Below are 25,575 nucleotides of genomic sequence, written 5' to 3' on the forward strand. Positions count from 1 at the left end.
ATTTGTAAATTACGACAATATACTTAAAGGTTATATATTTAAGTACGACAATATACGTAAATACATAACCTATAATATTTCCCCCAGCGAGTGATTACAATAATCAGAAAAATGCTTTCTGCATGAAGGCACTGCATAGATCATCATAGCGAGGCGTGATCTGTGATAACGAGAACTCGCCAAGCGTGTGGAGGAGGGCTCTTCGCCTCTTTCTCGCAACACATTTCTCGCTAGCGAAAACTCTGCAAGTGTGTTACGGGCCTAACTGTGGCACAAGTTTACTAACATAATGTGTGTCCTGTAATTTTTAATCCATTAGGGTAGACTAGGGTAATTGTAAACAAATGTCGTGAGAAATACAATACTGTCAATATAAAAATTTTAATTCGGGGAATATTTAAATCAACATGTCGGCTAACCTACAAAGCAGTTTGGCGCCAAATACGAGTAACTGCTTAGTCGTTAACGAATGTTTTGTAGGAGTCTACAAAAAAAAAGTTGAGAAAGAATTTTGCTTCATCTTCATTTTTTGCAATGTAAGTAAACGTAAAGTGCTATTATTTAAGAATATGTTGTTTTTATGAGTATTTATTACAATGGTTTTGACATCTCCCATAACTTCAGTTCATTAAATTATGACGTGTTTACATTTGTCCCATAGTTTTAATTGCTTGAGGGTAAGGGCGGCAATGAACCTCCGGGTTCTCTAAAAGCCATAAGTAAGTAATTAGGAAAACAAAAAGATTGGGAAGCAATAAAATGAATAGGAGAGCCGAGAAAAGGAACTGAAGTATGTTAAACATTTGGACGCCAGCTGACAAGCTGGGTATGTACGCAATGGGTAAGACTGCCACTTACATTAGTATGAACGGATGCTTCTCCCTGCGTGATTTAGGTGGGATCACATGACGAAGTTTGAATTACTTGTGCCTCAATATAAACCTGCCTGATCGTATCGCGGTGCGTGCATACGTGTGTATGATCAAAGGCCTATCTGCACATATGTATAAAGCGAACTCGCTTCACTTGCTCTTACCATGGAATGGCTGCAGATTCTGAGCAAGTTAGAGACATTCAGGTGCACGTCCGTGTAAGCGGTGTACAGTCCGCCCTAAAGCACATCGGAAGTTTTAAGTGTGTGCCCTTCACATTGCGTGGAGTTTCGAAGCTACAGCATATGAACAACCTTATAAAAGAGAGAGAGCGAGAGAGAGATCAGCTGCCATACGCTAAGTCTTACTCGCAAGACTTCAGTTGTTTTCAAACATTCCACACCTCGACAATGAAATACCTTTCACTATTTGTAGATATATGTCCATAATGTCTCGTCAACGAATTATATATAAAACATATTACACCTCGACCTTTCACAAGTTCTAGACATCAATGGACTACCTTTCAAAAGTTCTACACATCGTTAATGAACTATCTTTCACAAGATCTTGACATAATTCGTCGGTTTCTTGGTAAAAGTGACCAAGTCCAAAAAGCAAAATTGTTGGAAAAAAGCATTTAAAGGTTTAATGATCCATCTAAAGATAACTGTACTCTTTAGATGTCACTAATAAGTTATTTTGAATGTAAATGTGCTGTATTAATAGTTTTCAATATTAAATTATGTCTTAAATTTTCATAATGCTTGGAAGCCTTCAATGTGGCTTGGTCACTTTTATCAAGAAACCGATTATGTCTATTATATCTTGTCAATAAATTTTCTTTCAAGCGTCCTAAAACACATACCTATTACGTCTCGTCAAAGTATTACCTATCAAATGTTCTAAACCTTGTCTATGAATTTCCTTCCAAACGTTCTAAACATACAATATATCTATAACGTCTCGTCTAAGAATTATTTATCAAACATTCTACAACTCGAAAATTAATTACCTTTCACAAGTTCTAGACATATGTTTCAAATGTCTCATCAATGAATCACCTTCCAAACGTTCTACACATCGTTAATGAACTACCTTTCACAAGATCTTGACATAGGTATGTCTATTACATCTTGTCAATGAATTTTCTTTCAAGCCTCTTAAAACACATACCTATTACGTTTCTTCCATGTATTACCCATCAAACGTTCTAAACATTGTCTATGAATTACCTTCCAAACGTTCTAAACATACAATATATCTATAATGTCTCGTCAATGAATTATCTATCAAACATTTTACAACTCGACAATTAATTATTTACCTTTCACAAGTTTTAGACATATGTTTAAAACGTCTCGTCAATGAATTACCTTTCAAACTTCTACACATCGTTAATGAACTACCTTTCACAAGATTTTGACATACGTGTGTCTATTACATCTTGTCAATGAATTTTTTTCAAGCGTCCTAAAACACATAGGCCTACCTATTACGTCTCTTCAAAGTATTACCTATCAAACGTTCTGAACCTTATCTATGAATTACCTTCCAAACGTTCTAAACATACAATATATCTATAACGTCTCGTCCATAAACATTTTACAACTCGACAATTAATTATTTACCTTTCACAAGTTATAGACATATGTCTAAAACGTCTCATCAATGAATTACCTTTCAAAAGTTCTACACATCGTTAATGAACTACCTTTCACAAGATCTTGACATATGTCTATTACATCTTGCCAATGAATTTTCTTTCAAGCATCCTAAAACGCATACCTATTAAACTCGTCAATGTATTGCCTACCAAACGTTCTAATCCTGTCTATGAATTACCTTCCAAACGTTCTAGTCATACAATATATCCTCAGAACTGATCGTTGTTGGTCTTGGCGCCTCTTGTTCTGTTTCCTGTGAGGGTGTGTTCGTGTGGTGTAACGTAGAGTGAAAGAGTGTGTGTGTTCTGAAATTGAGTTGTGTGTTGAGAATTCCATTGGAGTGTGTTTTTGTGTGTCTGTATATTTCAAATTGTTCTAGTGTGTTTAGTTTCTGGCTTTTTTGTTGGATGTGTATTTCCATGTCTGTATTGATGTCTCTGTGGGTGTTTTTAGCATTTGTGATGTGTTCTGCATATGTGGAGGTGTTTTGTACTTTTGTTATGGCAGTGATGTGTTCTTTGTAACGTGTTTGAAATGATCTGCCTGTCTGTCCTATGTAAAAGTTGTTGCAGGTGTTACATTTGAGTTTGTACACATCATGAAAGGTCGAAACATGTAAACAAGGTACGTTAGAATTTAACACAAGAAAATCTTATCATACATATTCCAAAGTGATACAGTGTTAAAAGTTGTGTAATCAAGATTTATAAAAGTGTAATAGTCAAAGTCAAAATAATATAAGCAGAACTCATGCAGAAAATAAATTAATAATATATTATACAACAAGCCTATAATGGTAGTAATTAAGACGCGAGTATGTTTGTTTATGAAATGAGCGCAAGCGAGTTTCATAATTTTCATACGAGCGTCTTAATTACCATTATAGGCAAGTTTCATACGACTTTTCATGCTCGACCATATTTCTAACTTGAAATTATTCATAAGTATTGATGATATGGTTATGTAAGTGAGGAACGGAACTGACCTGAATTGTGAGATGTGCGCAGAGGCGAAAGTATTGATTTTTTCCGAAACACGAATGTCATTGACCTTGATATAATCTAGAGAATAACACGAACATTAGGTTTGATATAACCTGGAAATTGATTTAGAATTGAAAAACGAGGTCACAGATTGAATTTATTTGAATATTATTTACAATTAACGCTAATTATTATAGTAACAGAACATAACCTTCTGCGACAGTATTGAATTTCCAGCCTCCGCGACTTTTCCCTAATTGTCTTTCGATTGCATATCCGAGAATAATCGATACTTGCGGTTTTATAATGTACAATCAGTACAATGAATGATTTCTCATTGGCTGAACAACTGAATTATAATGAATAGGTGTAATTTAATGAGGTGCATTAAAAGGCTACTACCAGGTGAATAATTACTACATTTCGGCATGGTCGAGCATAAACATTTTAAAAACACTTTGTAGATAATCCGTTTGGGTATGTCTGCGATGTATGTAATCACAGTCACTTTTAATATTAATCTTCAAACGTTATTCCACGTTAACTTAACTTGGGAACCATGGTTCTCCTGTCTCTGCTTGTTGTTATTATAAGGACTACAAATTAAGGGTATATATACGTGAACAACCACAAATATTATCAGAAAATGCAGGCTCTAAATTTCTAAAATTTTATAAGAAAATTAACTCACAATTGGACAAAACTTACAAGGTAACACAACAAGACTTATTAGAACTTAAATATCTAATAAAAGCATAAATTGTTTACTAATAATATTTTTCAAACCTGTTTTATCAGGATATATAAAAAAAAAAAGAAAATCTGCAGTTACATAATTTGGTAACCATAACATTGTTAAGGTCTCTCTAACATCTTTAATATTTTTCCTACATGTAATAAACACTTATTTCTGAAAAGTAGACTACTCTCAGACATATAGAGTTGTTTATTTTAATACATTAAATTTTTTATTGGTCCTATATAAAATATGTTAAAATTTACATAAAGTTTTGTGACCTAATTTTTCTATTTTCAAAGAAATGACCCTTATTATAGTCTAACGTTTGCATAAATTCATGTTAAATCAGTGTACAAAATTTCACAATTCTATCTCTAATGGTTGTGGAGTTATGAAATAATATATGTGTGAAAATTTTCAAATTTTGGAAAATTTAATTTAAAGTAAAAAGCGAATTCTTAAAAATATTATTAGTAACTTTTTATACTTTTATCAGATATTTAAGTTCTAATAAATCTTGTTGTGGTACCTTATAATTGTTGTCCGATTGTGAGTTCATTTCCATATAAAATTTTAGAAATTTAGAGCCTGCATTTTCTGATAATAATTGCGGTCGTTCACGTACATATACCCTTAAACATTCAGATAAAGATTTGAAATAATTAATACAAGGGAAGAAGGAGATATTGAGAATAAGGGAAAAAGGAGGAGGTGATGGTGATGACGATAAAAAGAGACAGAAGAAGAAAGAAAACAAAAACAGAATGCAGTTAACGTATAGAAGGGACAAGTAGTGGGGAGCAGAATCGCCTCTGTAACTCTGTTAAAGGAGATGTGTGGTGTACAAGCACATGGGCTATGCATTACACATTAGACAGAATAACTGTAACTAGATTTAGATGTACGTACATATATCCAGCGAGTCGCACGCCGCGATGTGTCGTGGAATGGGATCAGAAACGTCATCACGTCGTGCTCCCTCTATGGGTTAATCCTATTGGATGCAACTGGATGGATACATACAACTTTCACATCACTGGGAAATGCTGGTTGTAGACATGTCAACACTGGGATTAGAGCAGGGAGGGAAAATTCGACCAGAATCACACAGATGGACCCCACATGAATAACAATGTACTATTCTACCTCAACACTGCTACTTAATTAAGAATTTCAAGGCAAACAAATGTTTTGGTATTTTGCTTTCTTTTTATTATCAGGGGAAATATAAAGCTACAGGTTATGACTAAAATGTGAATGATTCTTAAGAAAACAAAGCTTTGTTGTCTGTATGTTCTTCTGCCTTGAACATGTTTCCCTTTAACCATTCCTTCCAGTGAATCCTTCAGTTTCTTCTGAGCCAGTAATCAAACCAATTTCTTCTTCTCTTCTGATTGGCTTGTCAGTATATCTTTTCATTAATAGTCTTCCTTGTAAATAATCGTGAAAACTTTGTAACTAATTCAACAATTCATAGCATAAATACACGTCAAAGAAATGACTTTCATACTCCATCGGCAAGTCTATCGTGCTATCAAAAAGGAGTGCGTTATATGGCAGTAAAAATTTTTAATAGCCTCCCTATCGATATAAAAAATGAAACTCAAAACATAAGATTATTTAGGGCCAAATTAAAGAAGTGCCTAATTTCTCACGCCTTCTATTCTGTAAGTAAATTCATGACATTCAGTAACACTTCATGAAATTGATACTAAAACTTTGTGTTGTACTAGTAGACTATATTGTAAATCTCGTCTGTATATATTTCATCTAGACTGTGACTATAAATTAAGAGTTTATAATAGTATTAAGTTTTTTGACTTGTTCCATATTCTAGCTGTAAAGCAATGTATGAATACCATGGAATGTTAATAAATACAATACAATACAATTAGTTTGAGCGCTATTCTTTCTTTACTCACTCTTTCTAGCACATTTTCATTTCTTATTTTGTCTGTCCACTTCACATTCTGCATTATTCTCCACATCACATTTCAAATGCTTTTAGACTTTTCTCTTCACTTCGTCATAATTTCAATGTTTCTGTCCCATAAACAACATTACCAACTATAAAACCTGGTAAGGTCTATCTTGTCTCAGTAGCAATAAAACCAAGTCCCTTCAAATGAGGGTGGAGATTATAGGAGGGTTGTAAATTTTTAGGATTCCTTTCAAAACCTTGTTATTGTACAGGCTACCGGAACTCAGTTTCTTGAAAGACAAGCTCAGTGACGGAACTACACAGTACGAAGAGAGATATTTTGTTATTTTATTTTGTGCTGCAGAATGTATCAACTAATCCCTTCCGCCACTGGATGGATGGACGGCATCGCTCCACTCCCCCATCGCCATAACAATACAGACGAAGTAAGACATATCTCCATTCTCTCTCTTTTCACAATGAGACAAGATACATCATACAGACTTTACTCACTTATTAAGCAATTAACCCAACTTAACCTACCTGCACAAAAAATGATCGATCTCCTGTAGCGTGAATTTCACTAGCCTCGGAAAACATCGCTACAGTTGCCCACTATAATTACGTAGTTTTAAGTTGTTAATTTAACAATAACATAGTAATATATATTGTAGTATCATTTCATTTAGTGTTCTGCCCAAGGGCAGGTATTTCACTGCAAACCCAGCTTTCTCCAATCTTTCCTATTTTCTCCCCTGAAAGAGAGTGTTCTCAAGATCAGAACATAACAAATTTACATAAATAAATTACAATAAAATAACGTCTATAAATTAATAATAATTCCTCATAACAAATTACTTACATACATTCTTAAATTTGAAACTTTTAAATGTAAATAGATGTGGATATTTTTTATTAATTTGTTATTAATTCTTGGGCAGATATTAGTACTATAGTTGAAAGCAGTGTTCGTTAACACTTGGTTTCAAACAAAAGTATTGTACCCACACCTTTGGTTTTGTGTTGTGAGTATATGATCGGAAATATGTGTGATTTTTATATATAAAATGTAATAATGCTTCATTAAAAAAACAATTTTCGTCTCGGAAAGGAAGCAGAAACGAGCAAAATTGTATTAAACCATTTTGTTTCAAATATCTCAAAGAATAACCCCCTGAAATTAATGACATAACTTAGGGTTCACTCTATATATAGGCCTACATTCAGTAATCTCTCAAAAAGAATGGAGTATACAGGGTGTTAAGAAAAAGTATCGAATATTTTAAGAGGTACTAGTATGCATCAAAACAAGAAAATAATATTTAATAAACATAGTTCCTACAACAAACACTTTCTGAGACGAGTATACTTGTTCATAAGAGGTACTCAATGTCACGTCGATTCATTGCAATGCATTCCTCTGCCTTTTGGCTATTTTAATATTACCTGTCCTCGATTCACTTAGAAGTTACTGTAATAACATTATAGCATTATGTCCATCTAGAGAAACTACACTTTCCAATGGTGAAATAATAATTAATTATACAAATCGGTTAATTTAGCTTCTGATATTACTTCATACAAAAACAGAAACATTATCTGTAGGCTATCTTTCATAGCTTTCGATTGTTGCTGTCCAAGGCCCCTTATAGACGAAGTCATTTGTTTTTTAATTCATTACACGGCCTTAGATGGCAGTTATTTTAATTTTAAAACTCATTTATCTCATTAAATATCAGTCCTATCAAAATTTTTCATGGAATAAAACTTATCGGAAATTATTTTTAAAGAAACTTTTGTTACGTAACATTTTTCACAAAAATCAATAATAGCGAGATATTTCGATTTATTTAATTCAGGCCCCCTTATAACCCCCCTTTTAAATAATGTATTTTGAATGCCATATAGCCTAAAATCTAAGTTACAACGAACTTAATTTGTATTCCAATTTTCATCGAAATCCGTTCAGCCATTATCGCGTGAAAAGGTAACAAACATACAGACAGACAGACAGAAAGACAGACATACAAACAAAAATTTCAAAAAAGCGATTTTCGGTTTGAGGGTGGTTAATTGTATATGTTAGGACCAATTATTTTTGGAAAATCGAAAATTACCAGAAAAATTTCGGCTACAGATTTAGTATTAGTATAGATGAAATGCTGTAGGCTGACAAAAACATATGCAAATCATTTGTTTCATTGGAAGATGAATATATTATACGAGTTCTTGGACAAGAATTTCTTCACCCCTGCGTGAAATTTAGGGTATGTCTCATGAAGTAACTCGCAAAGCTGTTTGTGGCTTAGAAATGTATCGTACAGCAGTCTTAATAATATATGTAAGTCTGTTTTGTACAGCGTCGTGTGTCTTGTTCTCTGAGATTTATACGGTGTGAATAGGGAACGACAAGAGCTCCAGCGTGCTTCTCCATTAGACAACACCAGTCAGGACAGACTCTGGCTGCAAGATTAATATCGGAGGCTATACAACCCTATTATAAACAGCTTCTGTAAAATATTGCTCTGGCAGCGCTTGTTTCAATGTTCTTCACGGTATAATGAAGTTATAAACTGGAGGAACCTGCCATATAAGTACTCAAGTTTTGGAAAAGCTTCAAGTTGAGATTACTTGTAAATTTTGTCAATAAAATGTTCCTACAGGTACGCTTTAGTGCATTAAGTCTTCCTTTAGTTTATATCATGTCGTACAGTGTTCAGAAATGGAAGAATCCCTACTTCGAATTATTATTAGGTGTGCACGAAAGAAAAACGATACAAGTTGCAAGTTTAATTATTATTATTCGTTGTGATGAAAAATAACTTTTAATCCAATAAATCGACAACGAGAAATGAACAGATATGTCATTTATCTCCGGTCTCGAAATAATTACCATGACAGCAAACAATCGTTAAGGGAAGAGGATGGTATTTTTTTTGTAAAAAATGAGTAAATTTAAAAAAAAAATAAAATTTTTTCCTTAAAATACTCTGTGATATGTGTAAAATACATTGTATAACATTTTGTGGGTATCTGTGCCCTTATTGGATGTTGAGACGCCATTTTTAAAGTTCCTGCGTTCTGGATTATTAAATCACACCCCCTTTGATTGCTGTTTCTGGAACTTTACTTTTTTGCTACATTGCGAGACAAAAATCGATATAATTTTTCAACTAGTAAAGATATATACATGAAATTTAGATTACACATTCTCTAGACTACTAGGAAACTTTTCTCTGTAACAGAATTTTCCTAATTGATTTTATTTTAAACATAAGTCTGTCTGTTTGAAAGAAAATAAAAAACTGTTCTTAAATTGTAATTGTTTATTTTACAAATGTAGGGACTAATATCAAAATTCTGTTACAGAGTTTCCAGAGCGTGCTTTTACAAATAAATTGTAACAAACTCTTTGAATTTATCTTTAAAAATTACTTAGATATATCGAGTTGAGTAAAATCCTGCATTGGGTATATTTTTTGTTTTCAAATCTGGCTCCAAAATAATTTTTTCAAAATATTTATATTTGGTTGAGATGATATAGCCATGAGCTCTCTACATACAAAAAAATTAATATTTCACGCCAAATAGGAAAAAAGTTTTAAAAAGTACCGTCCTCTCCCCTTAAGCTCAATTAAATTACCGAAAAACTATCAGCACTCGTTATATTAAAATATCACAACTGTTTTCATTTTATCGATAACTATTATTATGAATTGTATTAGGCAAGATAATCCCAATGTGAACAACTGTAATTCTGAACAACTAAACATTCGAGGTTATAATAATAACATCCAGAAAAATAGTCGAATCGAAACAGAGATGATAGGAACAAAAGACTCTTTGAAATAAAAAGAACTGAACATTTGAGGTTATAACAACACTTTATTTCGAACTCTTTTAACATTACTTACAGACCGATTATTTAGTCCTCACAGCTCAGCGACGCGAAAGAGGGGAAGTAATAGGAGGAGTGGGGAGAGTTCCGGAGTAGAGATACGGGCGAGCGGTCGGTAAAGGCAAGCGAGTGAATAACCCAAATACCCCTTGGCGTAAGCGTAACTAAATGGACTCGCCTGTCCAGGCGCACATCTCCGGCGACTGTCAGGACTAAATAATCGTACTGTATACTGCAACAAATGTTAACTTTTTTTTCGCTGGGTATGTGATACATGTTTTCTATATAATTTGAGCCTCCTGAATACGAATATGACAATAAAAACAGTTCTTGCTTATATAAATGACAATAAGGTTGAATATTCACCGCTTAGAAGATTACAACTTTCTTTTTCTGCATGTTCCTTTATACTGGGAATTCAGGTATACTACGAGCTAAAGTCCTACAATAGTCTGTTAGCATATTGGTACTCCACTGTCCTTGGTATCTTTTTTCCATAGTTGAAATTTCTTTATGAAAGCGCTCACCATGCTCATTATTGAAATCGCCACAATTCTCGGGAAAAAAATCTAAATGGGAGTGAAGGAAGTGGATTTTCAGGGACATGTTACAACCCATAGTTTCATACGCCAACAGTAAATTTTTCACAAGTTCTTCATACCTTTCATTCTACAGTTACCCAGAAAATTTATTTCAACCTCCTTAAATGCAATCCAGGCGGCTCGTTCGTTTTCTTCCAACAAAGATTCGAAATAATTGTCCTTTATTATTTCTCTAGTTTGTGTGACTTCTTTTATTTTTGAGTCACTAATAGCAGGAGATTTTTCCTCGATATGTTTAAATTCTTCAGTTTCATGATTGATTCGTTTAACAAAATTCTTCATTGACGGTAACTTAATGTGTAAAGTGGGTAAAATTACTTTACTTCAAGGTGCAAGGAGTTTGATGTATAATATTTTTCTTCCCTGGCTCTAGCGATTGTCGTTTTATTTTATAATGCTTATCTTGAGCTCGACTGCCCCATTCGCACAGAAAGCAGCAACATTTTGTGTAGCCTAATTGTGTTCCAAGAACGCAACCTTCAAATCCGCACATATAAACCATTCGTACTTTGAGTATTATCATTAAAGCACACTTTAAAGAAATACACGTCTTACACAGAATACTAACGCCATGGAAATCTCCTGGTAAACTGAAGCGATTTCATACGACGAACCTGTTTCTCCTTCTCCAAATGTAACCGAAAAGGGCAATGAAACAATTTTTAAATAAAATGCATAGAAAATGAATTACATTGTGCATCTCAAAAACTCGAACTGATGAAACATTTTGCTTATTATTTTTGAATTCAGAAGGTCGAAATTAGCAAGAATTTCGTTAGTTTAATGTCTGGCGCAAAATGACTGTTGACCAGTGTTATCTATGATTTTCAACATGTTTAATTTTACTGTAAACATTTTTACTTATAGAAATTAATGAAATTGTGCAATTGTTGCATGTTGAGACTGCGAGTCTGACGTAGTTGCTTGATTGCTGATACATCGAAGCAGAGACGATACAAACGAAACAAATGAACGTAAGAGGAAAAAAATTATCACGTATTAATTTGAGCACCATGCTTTTAACTATCAGTGTAATTCGATTGCCATTGGTCATTATAGCGTCAACAAGCTCGTTCATTGGCTGAGAAACGTTTGAGTGGATTATCTGCGACACTTTTAGAGCCCATCATACTCGTATCAATATAATTTTGCATATTTTTAATCTACATATTATGCTAAATTAGCCTATATTGAGACAAAATTCCCCAAACATGATGTTTGTTCATATACAGTGCATTACAATGTTTCCTTAGCAACAAAATAATAATAATAATAATAATAATAATAATAATAATAATAATAATAATAATAATAATACATATTTCTTCACTATTTTAAACATACGAGTGTTTAATTACATTTGGTAGGATTGCTGTGAAGGTAGAGTAAAGTATGAAAAGTAATTTTTGAAAGAGGGAGCTTGCTTTATTCTAATACATTTGTGTATTAGCTGTCCTAATTTTTCTCTTACATGTTTAATGCTATTTAAGTATTCCATTTGATTTACATTTAAAATATTCATTGCTCAGTCTATATTGAAGAAGTACCCATGAATTACATCAATAACGGCCGTAAATGCAAGCGAATACGGTAATAGAACGTCCGACAATCTAAATAGAAAGCCGGCATGTTCAGTTTTGTGGTAATATCCATTCATAAATCCGAATTCACATTTCGTACTACGCATTAGCACTTTACTGCAGACGATTCCGATACGTAAAAGTACGTGTAATTTGCTTGAACTGAATTTTTATTTTGAGGGAAAATTAGGCTGGAAAAAAAAAAGAAGAGAGAGAAAAATTAAGACCCGTTATTCTAAAAAATTTCCCTCGCTTTGCGTTCATCGGAGAAGTGAAGTAGGGCAAAATTTATGTGAGCCCAAACAGTGGGTCCGCGCGCCTGCATGCATAAAGATGAGAGCGCATGGGATGGATGGAAGCTATTATTGACGGGGTGTGACTGAGTGAGACGATCTGTGAGAGCTAGCGCACGCTACATGTAGCGAGTAACGTGACCGTTTGAGGGCGAATCATGCGTTCCGGTGAAATACATTACTACGAACATGGGACGTCGGTGAGGGTGAGTCTTATAATAATAATAATAATAATAATAATAATAATAATAATAATAATAATAATAATACTTACTTACTGGCTTTTAAGGAACCCGGAGGTTCATTGCCGCCCTCACATAAGCCCGCCATTGGTCCCTATCCTGAGCAAGATTAACCTATTCTCTATCATCATATCCCACCTCCCTCAAATCCATTTTAATATTATCTTCCCACCTACGTCTCGGCCTCCCTAAAGGTCTTTTTCCCTCCGGTCTCCCAACTAACACTCTATATAATATAATTACAATATAATTACAAAAACAAACAAAGAGAAATACAAATAAAATAATACAAGCAATATAAAAAGAAGATACAGTAGTATTAACAAAATTTGAGACCGAATGAGCAGCGCTCGTGCTCGGTCGCAGTTCAGATATAATATTAAAATTAAAAAAATAATAATAATAATATAAATAAATAAGTAAAATAAAATAGGAACTAAAATATAATTGCAGCTGCAATGGAATTATATAATATAATATTAACACTAGAGAAGAATAATATCGCACGTGAAAAGTAGGACTAATATATATTTCAAAATTATAGAATACAAATATAATATAGGTTGATTAATTCATACACATAGGCTATAAATTTATTTAATCAAATTGAAGATATTAACACGTTTCTAATTTTCTTGTTATATGTTAGTGGGTTACATGTTAGAAGTTCTGGGTGTAATTTAATTAAAGCATTGTACAACCGAGGGCCAAAATTTATGCTATGCTTTAGACCAGCAGATGTGAGACATTTAGGTTCTACTAATGTTGAATTAATATTTCGTCTTGTGTCATAATTGTGTGTCTGTAATACAAACTTATTACGATTTTTATGATACAATTTTAACAGCGTATACTTATAAATTTGTTCAATATTAAATACATTTATTCAGAATAAATTAATTTAGTTGGATAATCGAAACGTTTCTTCAAACAAATTTTAATTATTCGTTTTTTTAGTAAATTTAACGGAGTAAGATTAATTTTTGTACTTCCACCCCAAACAATTATACCATATTGAATGATTGACTGAATAATGGCCAAATAAACATTTCGTAGAACTCTAATAGGTAAGTAGCATCGAAGATTAACGAATTTATAAATTGTTTTACGAAGCCTCTTACAAAGATAAGTAATGTGATGAGGCCATTTTAAATTCTGATCAATAATGATACCCAGATATTTGACATACATATGAATTTCTGGATTCGCCCATATGTGCTACATGCCCTGCCCATCTCAAACGTCTGGATTTTATGTTCCTAATTATGTCAGGTGAAGAATACAATGCGTGCAGTTCCGTGTTGTGTAACTTTCTCCATTCCCCTGTAACTTCATCCCTCTTAGCCCCAATATTTTCCTAAGCACCTTATTCTCAAATACCCTTAATCTCTGTTCCCCTCTCAAAGTGAGAGTCCAAGTTTCACAACCATACAAAACAACCGGTAATATAACTGTTTTATAAATTCTAACTTTCAGATTTTTCGATAGCAGACTGGATGATAAAAGTTTCTCAACAGAATAATAACAGGAATTTCCCATATTTATTCTGTGTTTAATTTCCTCCCGAGTATCATTTATATTTTTTACTGTTGCTCCAAGATATTTGAACTTCTCCACCTCTTCAAAAGATAAATTTCCAATTTTTATATTTATATTTCGTACAATATTCTCGTCACGAGACATAATCATATACTTTGTCTTTTCGGGATTTACTTCCAAACCTATCTCTTTACTTGCTTCCAGTAAAATTCCCATGTTTTCCCTAATCGTTTGTGGATTTTCTCCTAACATATTCACGTCATCCGCATAGACAAGCAGCTGATGTAACCCGTTCAATTCCAAACCCTCTCTGTTATCCTGGACTTTCCTAATGACATACTCTAGAGCAAAGTTAAAAAGTAGAGGTGATAGCGCATCTCCTTGCTTTAGCCCACATTGAATTGGAAACGCATCTGATAGAAACTGACCTACACGAACTCTGCTGTACGTTTCACTTCTCTCTTAACCAAGTCATATGCCTTTTTGAAATCTATGAATAAATGATGATGACAATAATAATAATAATAATAATAATAATAATAATAATAATAATAATAATAATAATAATTTTGCAGACGACAAAGTATTATTAGCTCAACATCATCATGATATCGAATATATTGCAAGAAAACTAAAAGAAGACTATGAAAAATGGGGACTTTACATAAATATGGTGAAAACTAAATATTTATGTAAAGGAGAAGAAAATGAAGATTTAAAGTTTGATAATGGAGAAGAATTAGAACCATCTATTGAATGCACTTATTTAGGCACAAAGATGGACCATTCACGAGATAATATAGTGGAAATTAAAAACAGAATTACACAAAAAAACAAGTAATAAATTCTCTAAATTCTATTTGGTGGAGCAAAAATATTACAAAAAATAGACAATTACAAATATATAAAATTGTAGTCCAAAGTATACTCACATATGGCGCTGAAGTCTGGCAAATTCCAACTAAGAAAACAACAAGGTTTTTAAATACAGAAATGAATGTCCTAACACATTCGATTTTCTTCCTACTACCGCTTTTGTTAACATTATGTATTAATCTGGTGTGGATTGGAAAGAGAGAAGATTGCTCAGTAATCTTTATATTAAACAACGAGTCAAAGTCAGAATAGGAGAAGAAATGCCAGAAGGAAGTGAAAGTGAGGACCATTTTTGCAAAACTTGCTAACTGAAAAAACTAAATTTTACAGGAGACAAAACATTATGGTAAGCAAGTTTTGCTGTATCTCTCACTTATAGAAGAAAAGAAGTTTCAAAAAAACGATCACACTTTGTCACACTACAATGAAGAGAAATAATCCAGTTTTACTAAGACGCCTTGAACATCATGTAGAGGCCTGCCTATGTTAACGAATCCATCAAAATCTCAAATTTGCAAATTTTGCAGTTAGCAAGTTTTGCAAAAACGGTCCTAAATTGGAGAGGAGTATGTCAAGGATGTCTTTTATCATCTGCACAGATTCAACATCTACTTGGAGAATTTAGTACAGAAATGTTTTCATAACATGGGAGGAGTGATAGTAGGAGGAAGAAGAATAAAGTGCATAAGATTTTCTGATGATATGGCGTTGTTGGCAGAAGAGGAGATGATACCAAAGGATATGCTACTGGAACTAAGTGACAGCTGTGAGCAGTATGGGATGAAGATAAAAGCAAATAAGACGAAGAGCATGGTCATAGGCAGAAAAATACAGAAGATAAACTTGCGAATTCTAAATGAGGCAGTAGAGCAAGTAGACAGCTTCAAATACTTGGGGTGTACTCTAAGCAGTAAGTGCAAAGGAGGATAGCACTGGCAAAGAGAGCTTTTAATAGAAAAAGGAGCATCTTCTGCGGACCTCTGGAAAAATAACTAAGGAAGAGACTAGTGAAGTGCTTTGTATGGAGTGTGGCATTGTATGGGGTAAAAACATGGACATTACGACGAAATGAAGAGAAGTGAATACAAGCATTTGAAATGTGGGTATGGAGAAGAATGGAACATGTGAAGTGAACAGATAGAATAACAAATGAATTTGTGTTGGAAAAAGTGGGTGAAGAAAAAATTATGCTGAAACTGATCAGGAAGAGGAGAATGAATTGGTTGAGTCACTGGCCGAGAAGAAACTGCATACTGAAGGATGTACTGGAAGGAATGGTGAACTGGAGAAGAGTTCGGGGCAGAAGAAGATATCAGATAACGGGCGACATTAAGATATATGGATCATATGAGGAGACGAAGAGGAAGGCAGAAACTAGGAAAGATTGGAGGAAGCTGGGTTTGCAGTGAAAGACCTGCTCTTGGGCAGAACACTAAGTGAAATGTATTAGTCGTAGTGACATAAAAGAAATCGAAGTCTTAAAACAAATTTGAAGTCAATAAAGAATTCAGGTAACACATAAAAATTTTTAGTCGCGATAGCTACATGCTGCGAGGAATTTGTCTACCCCTGATTTTTACAATACCGTAATTAAAACGCATTAAGATACTTTAGCTTTGGTTAAAGGTTGGAATTAACAAATAAAAAATCATAAATGGCAGCACAAACTTGATATAAAACAAATTATGAGTGCGTGCTTTACAATTCCTTACACCAAAAGTCTATAGAACCAGGAGATATTACACGTCAAGCATGTTCTGCTAAGGTGAATAACTTTTCATATAAAATAGGAAAAACGGCCTTAAAGAATATGCGCTGCGTGTTGCTTACGCCAGGGGCTACCTCGTACGAGTTACAATTGGACATCTATGCTTTACACATTACAATGAATGACTGTAAACATGTTAAGTGTTTCAAATGGAACATTTGTCCTTTTTGATAAAAATTTCTTTCCTAATGAAGAGCTGGCTACCAAATATTTCTATTATTAGAGCACTGATCTCCAAGCGCCTAGCTTTGTTTTATTTTCGCGTCTTCACTCAACAGCAGACCTGAACTATGCAGCAGGATCAGGTGCTGCCGATCCATACTTCACACATACCTATGCTGTTGCCGTTCGCTTGGAGGCGTTGGGAAAACTTAACTCAGGACTCTAGATTTAACTGATGTGAAGACAGAGCGCAGTCATGCCAGTTAAATGAGTATTATATATTATTATGTGGCATGTAGTGGACGGAATGAACGTTACTCATGAAACAAAGCACTAAAATATAAACCGAGGGGACGAAGAGAGTTGGGAAGACCTCGCAGAAGATGCACAGATCAATTATTATCTTCGGAACGGTCTAAAGGTCTAAACAAGGAATGCAAAACTGTGCTACAATTGTGACACACGTCACAAGCCAAAACATGTCACTCGTCCCTTCTTTTCACTCCACGCGTCATTGGACACAGTAGGGGGAGAGGAGATATGTATTCAGTGTGCTTGTCGGAACGTCACAGATACGTAAATCAAGGTGGGAGGATTGTGGACGGGGAACAAACTCTTTCCTAATGCTTCCATCCCTCTCTTCCCCAGTTCTGCATCCCTGGCCTAAACCTTGTCAGGCAGAAGAAGAAGAATATTATAAATATCAAGGGCAAGGTTGCATGGACCAAACATATATTTGAAGTTTTCCACTGGACCATTTATCATGGAAGGCCTTTCAGACTGCTAACCCCATTTTAGTGGTTTATGATATGATGTCGAATTATGATGCACAAAATACGATGATACATTTTGGAAAAATCTCTAGTCTTCTGAAGAAAGAATAGTTTATCATGTTTAGTTCTTTCAGCTGTAAGCTTAGCGAAATGACTTATTAATGAAAGCATGTGTAGGAATGTATATGAAAAGCACTTCCTGCTGGATCGCATCCTTTTGCTGCGTAAACTTCCTGCTCAATCAAAGTTATTTTGCCGCTAGGTGGCAGGCAGTACCCACCGCTATTAACATTATCAGTAGGGCTTGGATTTTGATGAAATTGCATCTTTTTTCTAGTAAGGCGAAACATACCTGCTTTAGTATTGATATGTTTTGTGATAAACTAAGTGTTTTAAGACCTATTTGTTAGGACACTTTTTTGCATTTTTTGCCTGTTTCAACTCATAAGAGCATTTTTTGTTTTATTCGGTCTTTTTTAGGCATTTTCATTTAATTTTGGCCATAAATCCCCATTATTAATGTAAAATAATGTTTATTTCATTTGATATTTTCCCTACATATTTTGTTCATTAATACCCATTATTTTGTGCAATATTTTAATCATTGTTGTACGCAAATATTGCCATTTTAACGTAGTACACCCCATGTAATGGACCAGTCCAACCACCCCTTCAATATAGACTCCTCTATGCCTGCTAGTTCCGGATAACAGTGGCCTTGTGGTGGACTGCATGGAAACTACATCAGGTAAAAAAAATAATTAAACTGTACGGTCAATGTAGAGTATCCACCGCCCACTGAACGAATATTGGTTAAACGAGCGTTGAGCGACTTCCGCCGATTTTGGAAGACACCGACGCACTTAGGTTAGGTTAGGTTAGGTTAGGTTAGGTTAGGTTAGTTTAGGCTTTTATTATCCCGTCAAGATGAAGGTGAAAGCGATTGAGTGTGATTTTTTGTTTTCTATGTTGGCAATTCAAGTGCGACGATGTCTATTCCAAAATCGGCGGAAGTCGCTCAACGCTCGTTTCAGCCGAATATTTCACACTTTTATCACTGCCAATGTTGCGCTATAAACCAGTTTTCTCAAATCTAATGTAAAAGACTGCCTACACAAGCAACAAGTTATACTAAATGTTTAGGATTAGTGTAAAACTGGCCTATGTCTCCTATAGTGGGCGGGACATAAGTAACGTAGGCTACTACGTAGAAAAAAATATGTAAAATTAAATACACGTAAATGTTGGTACTAAAATTTAATTTCAATTATTAGTCTAAATATTAAGTAGTACAAAACCCCTCTTCCTACTAAGCCAATTATGTAAGATCAATTTTTAGGGTATTTTAAGGGCATTTTTGAAAGATTTTTAGGTCATAAATGTATTGTTTTTAGGACATTTTTTCATGATTTATAGGTCATCAAAAGCCTAGACCTAATTATCAGTATATGCAAAGTCACTACTTGCCACCTAGTGCCTACTCGCGCATAAACGTTGATTGGGAAGGCAGTATAAACAGTCATAGAGTGTGATCCAGCAGGCAATGGTGAAAAGGAATCGACGTTAATCTATTGTTCTACTATTTACTTGAAACACGAAAATTCCCATTCAGGTTAGAACGCTTTGATTGTACGAGTAAAACGCAAAATATCATCCTACTTACTAGGAAACAAAGTTACAAAATTCTTATACAGCTTTCAAACTTACGTTGAATTCAAGTATTGAGTTTTTTTATTTCGTTCTCTTTTCCCTTTAATCATTGTACAGGGAAATGAAGCAAGAAATACAAGGTGTGAGATTCTTCACTCCGAGAAGGAAGCTGCACGGATGGTGTGGAAGAATCCACTGCAGCCATATCTACGCTCAATGTGCTAGTTTATTAAAATTCTTGGTCTAACTTCTTCGGCAGTTCCGCGGAGTCGCAGGTTTTCAGCTAGTTAAATCATAAGAAAGTGAATATCAAAGAAGAGTGTGAGAGAATATGGGATGAGTTCGCTACTGTTAATTTCTTAAAATGCTGGTCGTGGTTTCCATTCACAATTCGCCAAGGAGAATTTTCTCGTCACCAGTTACGACAAGAAAGAAATCATATTTCCAACGTCGTGGTTATTTTATATTTGTAATGCCACAATTTAATGGTGTCTTATATCGATTCACTACTTCGAAACCAATCGAAGAAATTAAAGATACGATTCGGCCCATTTCAGACTACCTGAGAACTTCCTCTTACTGGAAGTTGGAGAAAGAAAAAAAAAGCAGATGTGCAATGCAATAGTCAATTATACTAGCAAGAATATAAAACATTCAAAGATCCGCTACTTCAATTCCGCTACCATTACAGTAATCTATAAAATTAATATAGCAGATGTTCTCTATTTTTCGTTCGCCAAATAATGATAGATAATAGTTAACAAAAGTAAATCGCAGATTTCACGGTCCTATGTTCCAATCCCGTTAAGGCATGGATTTTTGTTTGTTCATCTGGATTCTAATGTATAGAGGTATGGTACAATACATTACAAGTAAATTCACCTGTAATTTGTACAAATTATGAAGATGTTCCACAAAAGTATATGTGTACAATTGGACGGAGTTACGTAATAATAGACCAACCGACAATTTGAAAAAAAATGAGATATTTGCACAAATCTGTTGATGCAGGCTAATTTAACTAGGAAAAAATAAAGAATGCGATATCTGAATTTTGCTGCTATTTATAAGCAAAAATTCGTTTATTGCATAAAATTCATTTATTTATTTTGCCTTGAAATATTAATTCAACTGCTGGTCTCTTATCAAAAATCGGTTAGTCTTTTCTGGTATTATTTGTGCTATTTTTTGTAATAGTATGAATGTTATAATATTTCTTGCATAAAATGTTTTATAAAAAACAGACTTATTTCAAAGGCAATATCTCGAAACAGATTTTTGGCGTTTGGTCTCTTATTGTGTAACTCCGTTCAATTATACCTTATTACTTCACAGTTACAAATTACAAGTAAATTTATCACTGTTCTGTTACACAAAAGTATTTGTATTAATTTGTATATGCAGCTATGTACAATTCCAAAATTTTCTCCACTAATGGGAAGAAATTAATAATTCTAATACATGTACAATACTTGAAGCAAGTAAAGTGATAGATTTGAAAGTACATCCCGAAAAGACAAAGTATATGACATGTCTCGTGACCATAACATTATATGAAATGGAAATATAAAAATTGGAAATTTTTCCTTTGAAGGAATGAAAGAAATTCAAACATTTTGGAGCACCATTAACAAATATAAATTACACTAGAGAGGAAAATAACCGCAGAACAAATATGAGAAATGTCAGTTATTATTCGGCTGAGAAGCTTGTGTCATTCAGTCTGCTCTCAAAAAACCTGAAAGAATTTATAAAACAGTTATATTACAAGTTGTCCTATAGGCCTATCGTTGTGAAACTTGGACTCTCACTTCGACAGAGAAACAGAGTTAAGGGTGTTTGAGAATAAGGTTCTTAGCAAAATATTTGGGGCTAAGAGGGATGAAGTTACAGGAGAAAGGAGAAAGTTACACAACGCAGAACTGCATGCATTGTATTCTTCACCTGACGTAATTAAGAACATTACATCCAGACGTTTGAGATGGGCAGGGCATGTAGCACGTATGGGTGAATCGAGAAATAAATATAGATTGTTAGTTGGGAGGCTGGAGGGAAAAAGGTCTTTGGGGAGGCCGAGATGTAGATGGGAGGGTAATATTAAAGTGGACTTGAGGGAGGTGGGATATGATTGTAGAGACTGGATTAATCTTTCTCAGGATAGGGACCGATGGCGGGCTTATGTGAGGGCGGCAATGAAACTTCTGGTTCCTTAAAAGCTTTAAGTAACACAAGGGTATCTTTAAACAATTTTACTAGTTTTATATGAACATATAATTTATTTATTTACTTATTTATTTGCTTATATATTTCTATTTACATAATTTTTTATTAATTTAATCTGGCAGAGTTAGGGCCATGAGGACTTCTCTACTACATCACCAGGATACAAATAGGCGTATACAAAAATAAAAATGCAAAGAGAATAAAATTACAAATACTAAAAGCACAAAAGCACAAATGCAAAAAGAGGGAAATAAGTAGAAAGATAAGATCACAGTGGACACAAAAGTACTAATGCAATATATTGACTGCCTAATATACATTAAGGAAAATTACAAAGTATCTAGAAATAAGTACCGGTAACTGATTGCACATATATAAAGAGAAAAAAACAATAATAATTTCGAAACATTTGCAGTAAGTTAGTAATAAATGTATGTAGTATAGTAGCAGTGAAAGTGGTGGTGATGGATGATAATGAAAATGAAAGAGTTTTATTAGGCAAGAATAACATTTCAATTTAAAACAGAATTAACGTTTTAGGTTAAGTAATATAGAGGTGGGAAAACTGAAGACAGTTGCTAATGCAGTCTGAAGACTGCAATAAAATTGATATTACTGCAATTCATATGGAGCCTAAATCTAGTGCTTTCTTGAGAGAACACTCTTTTCACATTATATTAAATATAACTTAAATAAACTATCTGAATTTAAGGTAATATGGTAGAGCTCATAATAGTACATTATGCAACGAGCCTATAATGATAGTAATTAAGACGCAAGTATGGATGTGTATGAAACGAGCGCAAACGAGTTTCATAATATTCATACGAGCGTTTTAATTACCATTATAGGCAAGTTTCACACGACTTTTTATGCTCGACCATATTTCTAACTTGAAATTATTCAGATGTATACATTTTATTTGTATCTGACAAGATCGGAAGTGACCTTGTTCTAGGTCGTGAATTGTGAGATACGCAGACGCGAAAGTGTTGATTTTTTCGAGGAACAATAATGTCATTGACCTTGATGTAATCCCGTTAAACTTGATATAACCTTGATTATTGAATTCGACATTGAAAAACGAGATGACAAATTGAATTTATTTGAATATTATTTACAATTAACGCTAATTATTATAGTAACAGAACATAACCTTCTGCGACAGTATTGGATTTCCAGCCTCCGTGACTTTTCGCTAATTCTCTTTCGATTGCATATCCGAGAATAATCGATACTTGCGGTTTTATAACGGTACAAAGCTGACTTGTCATTGGCTGAACACCTGTAAGCTGAGTTGTCATTGGCTGAACACCTGTACTTTAATGAGCAGGTGTACTTTAATGACATGCATTAAAGGACTGCTACCAGGTGTATAATTACTACATTTCGGCATGGTCGAGCATAAAATATTTTATGATAACTTTTGCCACAGTCCCTCAAATACATCTCTACTAATAGTAAATCTGTAGCCGAAATTTTTCTGGTAATTTTCGATTTTCCAAAAATAATTGGTCCTAACATATATAATTAACCACCCTGAAACCGAAAATAGCTTTTTTTAATTTATGTCTGTCTGTCTGTCTGGATGTTTGTTACCTTTTCAAGCGATAATGGCTGAACCGATTTATATGAAAACTTGTAACTTAGATTTTAGGCTATACGACATTCAAAATACATTATTTAAAAGGGGAGTTATAAGGGGGGCCTGAATTAAATAAATCGAAATATTTCGCTTATTATTGACTTTTCTGAAATATGGTGCATAACAAAAGTTTCTTTAAAAATGATTTCCGATAAGTTTTATTCTTTACAATATTTTTATATTTAATGAGATAAACGAGTTTTAAAATTAAAATATGTCATCTAAGGCGGTGTAATGAAATGAAAACAAATGACTACGTCTATAAGGGCCTTGGACAACAACAATCGAAAGCTATGAAACATAGCCTACAGAGAATGTTTCTGTGTTTGTATGAAATAATATCGAAAGTTAAATTAACCGATTATTTCTCCATTGGAAAGTGTAGTAAAGTTTCTCTAGATGGACATAATGCTATAATGTTATTACAGTAACTTCAGAGTGCTCTCTGGACCAAATGATCGCATTTTAATTATTTAAATATAATTTAAATCAAGTAACATATTAAACGATTTATCCTTCTATCAAACACGAATGTTCCCTGGATCAAACGTCCTATTTTAATTATGTAATTACTTTATATTTATTTCTAACAGGTGCAGTGGAGCGCACGGGTACAGCTAGTTAGAAATAAACGAGATTAGCATAACCGTATTATAGTCCTTAGCCCGATCACATTAAATAATAGATTGCTCATCCCTATGTTAAAATCGGTAGCAGTTTGAAGAGAACAACCACCAGGATCGCCACCCGTCCGCCGTAAACGAACACGAGATGGCAGTACAGTCGTAATGCAATTCAAATGAGATTTATGGCGTGAGTCCTTATGTAACAACTAGTTGGCAAAATAGTAAACCTGACAAAAGTTGTTACCGCCAAAGTATATACGGCCGAGCAATCTGAGTATATGATCTAGGGCGTTAGGTACTAATTGCATGCAGCCTGTACATAAAAGCATTAATTATTATGACATCATTTGTATACATTTACTAATAAATGTATGCCGTTACACATAATTTTGTGGAACAGAAAGATACAACTCCATACTTTACAATAACTCCCATTCGTAGTTTTTAACGTATTATCACACTTGTATGGAGTAGGATCCAGATGTTTTGTGCTATGTGTGAAGCTGAATTATTCCGAAATTAAAGCCATAACATTGTATGAAAATAAGTGACAAAGAAACGTTTACAACAAACTTGGAGAGGACGGTAAAGATACAATAACAATTACATATATAAATTCATATTAATAACGCCATCTGTGACCGAATGCTTAGCCTCACTGCTTTCCACCGTGGCGACACTAGTTCCATCTCCGTGTGGGTCATGAATAAATTTTTTAACAAAGCGAAAGCAATGATTTTTTTCTTGGGGTTCTCCCGTTTCCGCTCACCATTACCATCATTCACCAATACTTCACAATCACTCTCACCCTTCATGGTCACGAACTAGGTCTCCAGGAAAAAATAAAAAATGGAAAAGTTTTATACTTTCGTATTTAATAAAGATTGTTAATTAATACATTTTATGCTCGACCATGCCGAAATGTAGTAATTATACACCTGGTAGCAGACCTTTAATGCATGTCATTAAAGTACACCTACTCATTAAAGGTCAGGTATTTCAGCCAATGACGACTCAGGTTACAACTGTTCAGCCAATGACAGGTCAGCTTTCTACCGTTATAAAACCGCAAGTATCGACTATTCTCGGATATGCAATCGAAAGAGAATTAGCGAAAAGTCACGGAGGCTGGGAATCCAATACTGTCGCAGAAGGTTATGTTCTGTTACTATAATAATTAGCGTTAATTGTAAATAATATTTAAATAAATTCAATTCGTCATCTCGTTTTTCAATGTCTAATTTTATTTCAATGTTATCTCTGTAGGTTCTTATGGCCTAGCAAGGTCAATGTGAACATCTGTTCCTCGGAAAAAATCAATACTTTCGCGTCTGAGCACATCTCACAACATACGGAACATTGATCAAGGTCAGATACAAAGAAAATTAATAATATCAAGTTAGAAATATGGTCGAGCATAAAAAGTCGTATGAAACTCGCCTATAATGGTAATTAAGAAGCTCGTATGAAAATTACGAAACTCGCTTGCGCTCGTTTCATAAATATCCATACTCGC

The sequence above is a fragment of the Periplaneta americana genome, chromosome 7 (assembly GCF_040183065.1).
Source record: "Periplaneta americana isolate PAMFEO1 chromosome 7, P.americana_PAMFEO1_priV1, whole genome shotgun sequence".
NCBI classification, from domain to species: domain Eukaryota; kingdom Metazoa; phylum Arthropoda; class Insecta; order Blattodea; family Blattidae; genus Periplaneta; species Periplaneta americana.